This window comes from Miscanthus floridulus, chromosome 12, assembly GCF_019320115.1.
Source record: "Miscanthus floridulus cultivar M001 chromosome 12, ASM1932011v1, whole genome shotgun sequence".
Taxonomy (NCBI): domain Eukaryota; kingdom Viridiplantae; phylum Streptophyta; class Magnoliopsida; order Poales; family Poaceae; genus Miscanthus; species Miscanthus floridulus.
The window spans coordinates 6,162,312-6,173,915 of record NC_089591.1 but is presented as its reverse complement, the minus strand read 5'-3'; positions in this window follow the sequence as shown (position 1 = coordinate 6,173,915).

The window sequence follows — 11,604 nt, the reverse complement described above, 5'->3', positions numbered from 1 at the left end:
CTCGTCGATCATATTTTGTTTGACTACTCATACGCACCGTTCAGAGTTCGGACCAAGAAGTTACTGGTCAGTTGGAAGGTGAAGGGAGAAAAAAAGGCACGTGAACGTTAACCCATAACACAGTGTGTGTGATGAACAGTACTTACAGGTCATCACTGGTGCACGCTGGCGGGAGCGGGGCGCTGCGGACTGGTGTGGATGGGGGCGAACGCTTTACGCCGTTGAACGCGTGGGAGGGAAAAGTACAGAGGGTCCACGATCATAGGTAGGTCACTAGGGGCCACCTAGCTAGTGACGGTGAGAGAGGGGAGCGGCTCTCTCTAGCGCCTAGCGGGTGGCGCACTAGGCACGAGTGTTTCTGATTGGAAAAAAAATTAGGATGGACCCTGGGTCCATGCAAGGTCTCGTGAACAGCCATTGAGTGGAGAGGCTCATGGGACCTTGCATGGACCCTAGGTGCATCTAGTTTTTTTTCAGTCGGATTGCTGGTTGCATCGGAGAGCACGACTTCGGGCTGGAGCTCGCACAGGCTGGGGCGAGGTCGCGGCGTGGGCTGGCTGTCGCTGGGCCTCACGTGTAGGGGAAGGGGAGCGGGGTATAGGCTGGGCCGTCTATGCTGGTCAGCTGTGGCTCGCTTGGTCATTTCCCTTTTCCCTTTTTTCCTTTCTGTCGGGTTCATAAACCTGGGGTCCCTCAGGGATCGGCTTCCACGCTAGGGCTCGGCCTAGGAAAACGGCCTTTCTTTCTTCGGGCCCGGCCCGAAAGTCTAAAACCAACTAGACCGAAGTACTCGCTTCAGGCCCAAGTCGCCTTTGGCCCATCTCTCCGACCAGAAGCGCTAGCTTAGGCTCAGGCCGGCTCCGAACGGCCTCTCCGATCGGAGCGCTAGCGTCAGGCCCCGGCTACCTCCGCACGACCTCCGCTCGGAAAGCCTAACCCGAGGACTGCCTCCGACTCTGACCCCGTGTCTTCGACCAGGATTCATAGAAAAACACCTGCCATCACTATTCTCCGACTGGCGCGCTAGAACCGACTGGGGACCATCCGATTGGGGACGCCCGCTCGGAAAGAACCAGAAGGCATGCAGAGAAAGGCAAGACATGGCTCACAAGTCAACACCACTGTACCAGGGACCATACAATGCACGAAACAGTGCTCTGCAGCTACCCTAACACAAAGTATTGTAGGGGCCGCTAGAAACTCCCATATGGTAAGCCCCCTCCATGTGTCTCTGGACACCGATTGCAGTATGGGCTCTAGGATTTGCCATACCGTGCGAACATAGCACAACTCCTCACATGCCACTAGGCATCCAGAAGTATTCTGCAGGTACCGGCGTCATCCTTCCAGAAGAAGATAGCTCGACCTTCCATACACATCTGACATCCTACAGCGACATCGATAGTATTGGGGGGCTCCAACCATTATCCAGTTTTCATCACCGTAGGCAGCAAGACTTAGAAATATCTGTACTCTCCCTCTCTCACCTGTAAGAGCCATCCCCTTCATCTATAAAAGGGGATGCGCTCCCTCCAACCAGGGGAGATCGATTCTTCAAGCCCAGACTCACTAGATCGACATCAACGCTCCCAACCATAGGACCACCAAGTTCTGACCGCGACCCTTCCGGTCAAAGCCGACCGAACCTCTTGTACACCCCCTTCTTCCTCCTTCTCGTTTATACCCCCACTACATACTTTGAGCACCTGGGCTCAGGAATAAAGTTGCCGACCGACCCCAACTGGACGTAGGGCACATTGCCTGAACTAGTATAAATCCTGTGTCATTGAGTGCTAGGCCACCTCCGATCACAAGGTACAGCAAAACTACAAATATTTACTAGTTGTCACTTTCTGCACCGACAGTTGGCGCCGTCCGTGGGGAAGACGTTGTACGTTCAACACCTTTTGGTCATCGGTTCCCCTATGGCCTTGCGTCCTCCGCGGGCGCCTACGCTCGGGGGCTCCAAAGGATGCTGGCACCGTCCCCCCTCATGTCCGAGTTCGTGGGAGTAGTGGGCTTCGTTCCTGCCATTCCTCACAAACTTCCGGATGATGATGGTGAGAGCGACGATTCAAGCATCGGTGACGTGGCACCCCGCCACTGTCCGTCCTAGGAGTGCGCTATGGCGGACGCTCCGCGACAACCACCGATGGTTGCGGAGTCTGTACAGACTCACACCCCTCCGAACCCGCATGCGGGAGCCCTCGCGTCTACGCAAGCACATGCTGAGGAATTACGACAACGACGGCAGAATCAGCCGCCATCTGCACCGGCGCCGTTGGTACAACACGTTGCGCCCCACGCGCCTGGCCTAGCGGGTGGCGCCCGTGGTCACGCTCATTAGGTTCAGCACGACATCATGAGTGAAGGGAACGATGTCCCACAATTCGCTCGGGGCGGCCAGAATATCGCTGCTGCAGCAATGCTTCTCCACGGTGTTTCTGAGCCCGTCGACCCTCAGGAGCGGGCAGTCTATCGAAACCTCTGGGTTCTAGTAGAGGCCACCACCATCCAATAGGCGGAAAGCTCCGCATCGTGACTCTGACCCTCGTCCTCTCTCCCCACTGGGGGACGGGGACGCACTAGCTGGATTAATCTGTTTGCTCACCGCCGTAGCCGGTAGGCTCGGCTCGGGGAGTGGCAGCCGCGCCACGGTCCAACCAGGCGCCTGCTCCACACCGACCGCACCGAGATGCTTGTAGCGTTGATAGCAACCGTCGTCGAGCCCGACACGGTAACAACATCCGCCATACAGCAGCAGGCGACATGGACCCTGGCCGAATCATCGAGGGAAGCAGAGAAACAGCGCCCCAAGCATGATCGTCGCCCAGATGACCGGAGCCCTAGCCCTGAGGGCCTGAGGCCATGGGCCTTCAGCCAGCGCATCCGGAGAGCGCTGTTTCCACAGCATTTCCAGCCTCCCACCAACATCACCAAATACACCAGGGAGACAAACCCAGGTATTTGGCTTGAAGACTTTTGGCTCGCCTGTCGAGCCGGAGGAGTGGATGATGACTTTTTCATCATCCAAAATCTTCCCATTTGCATAGGGGAGCATGTTTGGCATGGCTCGAATTCATTCCACACAACAGTATCCGCGACTGGATAGACCTTAAGAGGGTCTTCAGTCGGGAATTTCTAGAGGATGTACGTCCTGCCCGGGAAACTCCTAGGACCTCAAGAGCTGCCAGTAGGAGCCCAGCGAATCCCTACGGGATTACATCCACAGATTTTCCCAATGTTGTAACTCCCTCCCTGATGTCATTGATGTAGATGTCATTAGCGCTTTCCTCTCTAGGGACAAACTATGAGTCCCTGATCCACAAGCTTGGCTGCCTAAAACCCGCACCACCCGCGATCTACTCGACGTCGCCACCAACCACTGCCTCTAGGCAAGGAGGCAGTCGGAGCAGTCTTCAACGGAAGGTCGGGACAAAGGCAAACCCAAGCGCGTGGATCTAGACGAAGGCCCCTCCACTCAGAGGGGCAAAAAGAATAGGAAGGATCGACGCCGGACGGACGACACGCATTGATCGCCGCAGCTGATCGCTGCACCTAGGCAGCCCTAATAGGGACTGCCTGACCACTTCAACAAACTCATGGATGATCTATGCCCCAACCACAACTATCCTGTCAACCATCTCTACAAGGACTGCTAGCTCCTCAGGCGCCTGCTGAGGTAGGCCGGTAGGCCAAGGGAAGAAAAGGGCGAGGAGGCAGCGACCGAAGAAGGGGGCGCAGCGGATAAGGATCCAGACGACTAGAGCATGAAAGGATCCAACCGAAAGCCTACCAACTGAAGGACAACAATGATGATGCTCTCTCTGATGACCTTGGAATGGCTATGTCTCTTCTTCTCTTCCTAAGTTTCAGTCTTACCTTTACTTAGCGAACGCTCCCGTAAGAGCACCCCGATTCGAACACTTTTCGGCTCGGGGCGCTCGGGGGGCTGCACTAGGGGGCTCTACTACCCCTTTGTTTTTGTTTTTACCTTAAGAACTATTTTGGTTTTGTATGAAGAAACTCCTTCCTACCTGAACAAAAGGGTAGTTCGGTCCTTTATTTTACCTTACGTAACTTTGCTTTAGAACGTTTCGACTGATTGCACCCTGCCTTTTCCTACGGTTATGACCGGCCGAGCCTCGCGGGCCACGCCCTGGGCTCACAAAGTTGTGACCTACGGAACAAATGGGCAGGTATGAGATAGAAAGAAATTTAAAACAAAATTATGCTAAGGGAAAACTAAGGAACGAAAGGGAACAAGCTTCCCCGAACAGAGCAACTCCATCACAAGAACAAAAACCAATTACAGTCATTAAAACACACCATGAAACGTCTTACATGGGGGCTTCCCTATGAACTTAAAACTTCCTACATTTGCTAACTACTATTATATTTTTACATGCTACTGGGCCGACCCGGCGACATCCGACGACGGTGCAACCGACGAAGGCTCGAGCTGCTCACTTCCTGACGACGTGGCATTTGGCTCAGCCAAGACCAGGGTGACATTCACCTCCAATCCGACATCACGCTCTAGGTTTGCAAAAGGATCCATAAGTCCTCCCCCCCCCCCCGCTCACTCTTCCTCTCACTAAGGAACCACCGCAACGTATAGGCACTCTCGGTGAGAAAGAAGAAGGAAGGAAGAGCGAGGAATCTCTACTAGAAAAGACCACCAGACCTCCCTAAGTTGATCGAGTCACCTAGGAGAGATCAATCGGCCTCCTGAGTCGATCAATTCACTCAGGATAAGCACCTGAGATATAGGTAGGAAGCAAAGGGGCGCCCCATGCGGGCCATACCGACTCCGTCTCAAATGACGAGCACGGGTCCCAGTCAGACATTTCTAACTGAAGCTCTCCGAACCCCGCCTCTCAGGTCATCAAGGTAAGCATGTGTTCATTAAATACAAAACTGTTCACACAAGAGCTAACCCACGATTGACAAGCGCAGGTCTTGGACAGGCGTTTCTAACTAGAGCTCTTTGAACCCCGTCGCTCCAGTCTTCAAGGTAAAACACAATCAAAGCCCCTCTATTTTCATTACAAATCATTCATACATCCATACGCGCATTCATCTCATACGCTTGAACCCCCTGTACGGTTAGGGCATGAACCGCCTGGGGGCTCGGGAACTAAGCATCGCACGTGCAGCGAAATGCACCAAAACGCTTCGTGTTGTGCCACAAAGCAGTGGCTTGCCTCATTCGATATGAGCAACCAAACAGAGCTAGGGGAGAAAACCGTAGATGAGCACCGTGCGGCCTTCGCCCGGTCTAGCAAACCGGGTCATCTCAACCTTCTCGTTCGATCCTGAACCTCTCGCCAAGCCCATAGAATCTCCATCTAAGGGGAGGCCGTCAGGCCACCCAGGTCGGTCTATGGAACGACCTAGGCATCGTCGGGCTGTAGGTAAAGGAGTAGTGGAATGCCACAAGAGGGCTATGCTGACCCCATCACGTACGATGGACCTAGATTCCACTTGATCACACCCGTTAGCGAGCTCACTGAGCTAGTCTTTGAGCCTGAGCGATCGAGACAGGCGATGAAACTCAGCCCCTCTGGTTGTGAGGAACCAGATGGGGTAGCGTAAAAATGACTCACAGCCCCCACGAAGGCCTGATAGGGCTCGGGGGTTTAAACGCCATGGGACCGTGACTCCGAATTCACGTCGATGGGATAGGCGACATTTGGCTACAGCTTGGGACCACGACTCCTTAACTCGCGTCGACGGGATAGGTGACATCCGGCTACGGCTTGGGACCGTGACTCCTTAATTCGCGTTGACGGGATAGGCGACATCCGGCTACGGCTTGGGACCGTGACTCCTTAACTCGCATAACGGCTTCAGACGGCTTCACTAACTAAAACTAACTCTTTTGATCCACGGTGAGCACCGATGCCTGGGTCTACTCGCGACTCCACCTTACCCGATCCCATGGCGTGCACCGACGCCAAAGATCGAACTCTGTTGCATCCGAAACTAAGTTATTTCTGTTCATGGCGCACACCGACGCCAGGGCTTGTTTCAAAAACTAAAAACTTCCTCATCCGATCCCCTGGTGCGCACTGACACCGGGATCATTAAGTTCTGTCTCAAACCAATCCCCGTGCTTAAAAACACCTCGGCTGCACAACTGACGCCATGGTTAAACAAAATTCCGTCTCAAACTAAAAAACATGCATAAACGCCTGCTGAGACAACACCCCCAATTGGTTCAGCCTGAACCACCTAGGGCTCAGGAGCTACACCCGCCGGTGCGTTCGCGCACACCCACCGGCAAGACAAAAACCCCCCAAATGATTCTATCCGAATCACCCGAGGGCTCAGGGGGCTCCTGTCGGGTTCATAAACCTGGGGTCCCTCGGGGACCGGCTTCCACGCCAGGGCTCGGCCTAGGAAAACGGCCTTTCTTTCTTCTGGACCAGCCCAAAAGTCTAAAACCAACAGACCAGAGCACTCGCTTCAGGCCTAGGCCGCCTTTGGCCCATCTCTCCGACCGGAGCGCTAGCTCAGGCTCAAGCTCAGGTCGGCTCCGAACGGCCTCTCCGATCGGAGCGCTAGCGTCAAGCCTCGGCTACCTTCACATGGCCTCCGCTCAGGAAGCCTGACCCTGAGGACCGCCTCCGACTCCGACCCTGTGTCTCCGACCGGGATTCATAGAAAAACACCACCATCACTATTCTCTGACTGGCGCGCCAGAACCGACTGGGGACCATCCGACTAGGGACGCCCGCTCGGAAAGAACCAGAAGGCGTGCAGAGAAAGGCAAGGCATGGATCATAAGTCAACACCACTGTACCAGGGACCATACCCTGCACGAAACAGTGCTCTGCAGCCACCCTGACACAAAGTATTGTAGGGGCCGCTAGAAACTCCCATATGGTAAACCCCCTCCGCGTGTCTCTAGACACTGATTGCGGTATGGGCTCTAGGATTTGCCATACCGGGTGAACATAGCACAACTCATCACATGTCACTAGATATCCAGAAGTATTCTGCAGGTACCGGCGTCATCCTTCCTAAAGAAGATAGCTCGACCTTCCGTACACATCTGGCATCCTACAGTGACATCGATAGTATTGGGGGGCTCCAACCATTATCCAGTTTTCATCACCGTAGGCAGCAATACTTAGAAATATTTGTACTCTCTCCCTCTCACCTGTAAGAGCCATCCCCTTCATCTATAAAAGGGGATGCGCTCCCTCCAACCAGGGGAGATCGATTCTTCAAGCCCAGACTCACTAGATCGACATCAACGCTCCCAACCACAGGACCGCCAAGTTCCGACCGTGACCCTTCCGGTCAGGAGCCGACCGAACCTCTTGTACACCCCCTTCTTCCTCCTTCTCGTTTGTACCCCCACTACAGACTTTGAGCATCTGGGCTCAGGAATAAAGTCGCCGACCGACCCCGACTAGACGTAGGGCACGTTGCCTGAACCAGTATAAATCCTATGTCATTGAGTGCTAGGCCACCTCCGATCACAACGTACAGCAAAACTATAAATATTTACTAGTTGTCACTTTCTACACCTGACACTTTCTAATTTCTAATCTTCTTTAATTCTAATAATTTCTAATTTCCTAAGTCCAACTTGTATACATGTAAGCCCATACATGCACACACCCTTAGGGTGGGTCCACTAGGTCATACTAAGGGGGTTTGCCACACTAGGGCCTTAAGCCCACACACACTAGACAACTTTATTACAGGAGGTGATTAATCAATTTATTAATCAAATCATAAGATCCAATGAGAAGCAACTCACGAGTTGGTGTTACTGTGCATGCTCAAACATCTAGTTGGGTTCACCTAGTGCATCGAGGGTTGGTTTCCTAGTACGTACATTCACCATGTAAGGTTTTTGAAAAAGTTTTTGAAAGTAGGGATTTTTTTGGCTCTGGAATTTTCAGGACTGTTACAGCCTGGCACACCCGAGCAAGTGTCGTGGACACGGGCGTGGTTCCGGAGGCCTACTCTTCCGATCCTCAATATAGGGTGGACACCTCAATACGGCACACCCGAGCAAGTGTTGCGGACGCGAGCGTGGTTCCAAGTAGAAACAGAAACTCCCTTGATTACTCCGTAAAACCAACCACGCACTCAATATTGGGCCTTGTTTAGTTGGCGAAATTTTTTGGGAAATGGTACTGTAGCACTTTCGTTGTTATTTAGCAATTAGTGTCCAATCATAGTCTAATTAGGCTTAAAAGACCCGTCTCGTGAATTTCGTCTAAACTGTGTAATTAGTTTTATTTTTTATTTATATTTAATGCTTCATATATGCGTCCAAAGATTCGATGTGACAGGGAAATCTTAAAAAATTTTGCAAAATTTTGGGAACGGGCACTTGAAACTGCCACGGTGGCGATTACTCCGTGAAACCGACCACGCACTCAATCCCGAAACTCTCGTGATTACTATGTGAAATGGAACACGCATTCAATCCCAGTAATACCTCCATCAATCGGTCATCAATCATGCTCCCATGATTATGAAATCGACCACGCACTCATTCCCAGTAATACCTCCATCAATCAGCCTCTCGCGATTGTGTTTGCTTTGGCCCTGTTTAGATCCAAATTTTTTTGGATTTTGGACACTGTAGCACTTTCGTTTGTATTTAGCAATTAGTGTCTAATTATAGACTAATTAGGTTTAAAAGTTTCGTCTCGCGATTTCTCACCTAACTATGCAATTAGTTTTTTTTCGTCTACATTTAATAGTCCATGCATGTGTCACAAGATTCGATGTGACGAGTACTGCGCAAAATTTTTTGGAATCTAATCAGGCCCTTTGTGAAACTGACCACGCACTCAATCCTGAAACTTGCACTCAATCCCGGTAATACCTCCATCAATCAGTCATCAATCAGCCTCCCGTGATTGCGATTACTCCGTGAACGGACCACGCACTCAATCCCAAAACTCCCGCGGTTACTCCTTGAAACTGACCACGCACTAAATCCTGATACTACCTCCATCAACCGGCCTGAGTGACAAAACCAAGCCTGGCCCACACCACATCACGTTGTGGAGTACGTAGTTAGTGGCCGTGCACGCACACGACTCGGCGACGCGCATGTGGCATGTTTATAGCCTCGCTCAACTTCTCACCAGGAGCATACCTAGTCCACCTATTTAACTCCACCTATTTAATTGAGTCAACATGTAGTAAAAATCTTATAGGGAACTAAAACTATATTGCACCGTAGCATTAAATATGGACTTATGTTTTATTTGATTTCATTAAATAAAATATGGGCCAAGCTACGTTAAATCTAATATTGATTTGGTTCTTGAATCTTGATGTGTTCGCTTCAATCTTCCAAAACTGAAGATACTTTAATACATATCAATCTTGCTACGTCGGCAGCTGGGCATGCATGTAGTTCTCTTATGCCTTCAAGGGTCCAATTTTTTACAATTTAGTCTTTTTTAAGAAAATTTACGTTTAGCCTCCTAGGAGACGTAAACTTATCTTTGGACCCCGAGGGTCGACGTCAAGACTCATGGCGCCGAGGTAACACGTCTCGGCGCCATAGATCTTGGCTCCGAGGTGCCTGGCCATGCACAGCAGGGCATCCTAGGTAGCATTGACGTGGCCGGTACCTCGGCGCTAGAACACATGGCGCCAAGGTCGGCGCCATAGATCTTGATGCCGAGCTCAGTGCCACAGATCTTGGCGTCGACCTCGGAGCCATGTATTCTGGCACCGGGCATGGATTCAAAACCCACGGCCAAGTTTCCCTTGCCTAGGCTGCTCTTCATTTCTTTCTCCTCCCCTCTCGGTTTCTTCTCTCTCATAACCCGCCCAATCTCTTGAATCGACGAATTTAACCTTGGATACTTGGATTTGATCCATACATCTTCGCGAGCAAGGTATCCTCTCTCCCCTTATTATTTTTTATGCATTGATTTGGTATATATTACGTCTATTTTGCAACCCTAGATACGTTATTACCTAATGTTTGAAGTGATTTTTTATTTTTTGTATTATGTAACGGTAGGATGCCAAGGCGTGGTAAAGCTAGTAAGCCAAGGTAATCTCTTATCATCGTGTTATATTATGTTTTCATTTATGTGCAACAAATTAAAAAACCCTAGGTTTATGGTTTAATGTTCATTGCTTTCGGTTCTTAGAACAAATTTGGTTTAATTGTAGTTATGGCTAGGGTGACCGAAAATGCATTCGACCCGTTGCCTCTACCTAGTGGTGTTCTAGTGCCCATGTGCTTTTGCGGCGATCCTTGCAAGGTAGCCAAGTCTGATAAAGATGACACGTATAGGCAAAGGCATTGGATGTATGCCAATTTTGCGTTTGAGCCTACACTTCGTCAGCGCCGCATTAACAAGATGGTGAGAAATTGATGTTGTTTAATATTTATTTTGTGTCAAATAAAGTCTTGCATGATTTATTTGTTTTATAACAATTGCATTTGTTGCAGATCCCTCCACCGCTCTGTGATTTTGAGCAGTGGGTCGACACTGAAATCAAGTCGGAAGACAAGGAGTGGATGTAAGGAACTGTTACTGATGGAAGGCAGAGGACAAGGCGATGATGGAGAAGAGATGCAGAGAGGAGGCTCTAGAAAAGGAGCACAAGGAAAGAGGAGGAAAGGAGGCGTGTTGCTTCGTACAGGGAGGAGAGGGAGAAGGAAGCTTGAGCATGCGCTCTGAGTGAAGGCAGCGATGGAGGAGAATTCCGATGCCCAGAGGAAGGAAAAGTGGCCTCGTTGCACTCAATAGTCTTCATGACTTGCTAGTTCTATGGTTTATTCATGAACAATGTTGTCTAATTTTGGACTTTGCATTGTGTTGTCATGTAATGCACTTTAAGTATGAACGTACCTAGGGCATATTCTATGTTATTTAGTTTGTCGTCATGTAATTTAAATATTGTCATGTACTTCAAATGTTATTATGTTGATTAATGTGCTCTATTATTAACAGTGCGCTCAAATCCATAAGTACAAAGAAAAGACAAAAACATCTTAGGACACTATGGCCATGTTCGCTGGTTTGAAACTTGGTTGAAACTGGCTGAAAAACACTGTTCTAGTTGAATTGTTGTGAGAGAAAAACACTGTTCTGGCTGAAAAAAGAAGCCGAATAAGCCAAATATAGGGTAAGCCGAACCGAGCCTATAGCTAGACGTCGTAGCTGACGACACCGCACAAACATGACACACCTACCGGTACCGGCTGGCCCAGTTGTTTAGTTATGGTAGCCCTGTTTAGTTCATGAAATTTGGCAATTTGGCTACTATAAGCACTTTCATTTTTATTTGGTAATTAGTGTTAATCATAGGACTAATTAGGCTCAAAACGTTCGTCTCGCGATGTCGGTGTTTTGGACCGGCGGTCCTCAATCGACTAGTAAATTTGTATTGCATGTTCCTAATCCTGGATGGTGATGTAAAGAGACACAAGGTGTATACTGGTTCGGGTAATGGATACCCTACATCCAGTTTGAGAGATCGATCTTGTATTCCTTGCACCGAAACTGCTCGTAGTAGCGGGTTACAAGCAGGGCGATAGAGGGAGCTAGTCCCAAGGTCTCTACGTGGTGCGGCATGGGTTGCTTGAGATGTTGA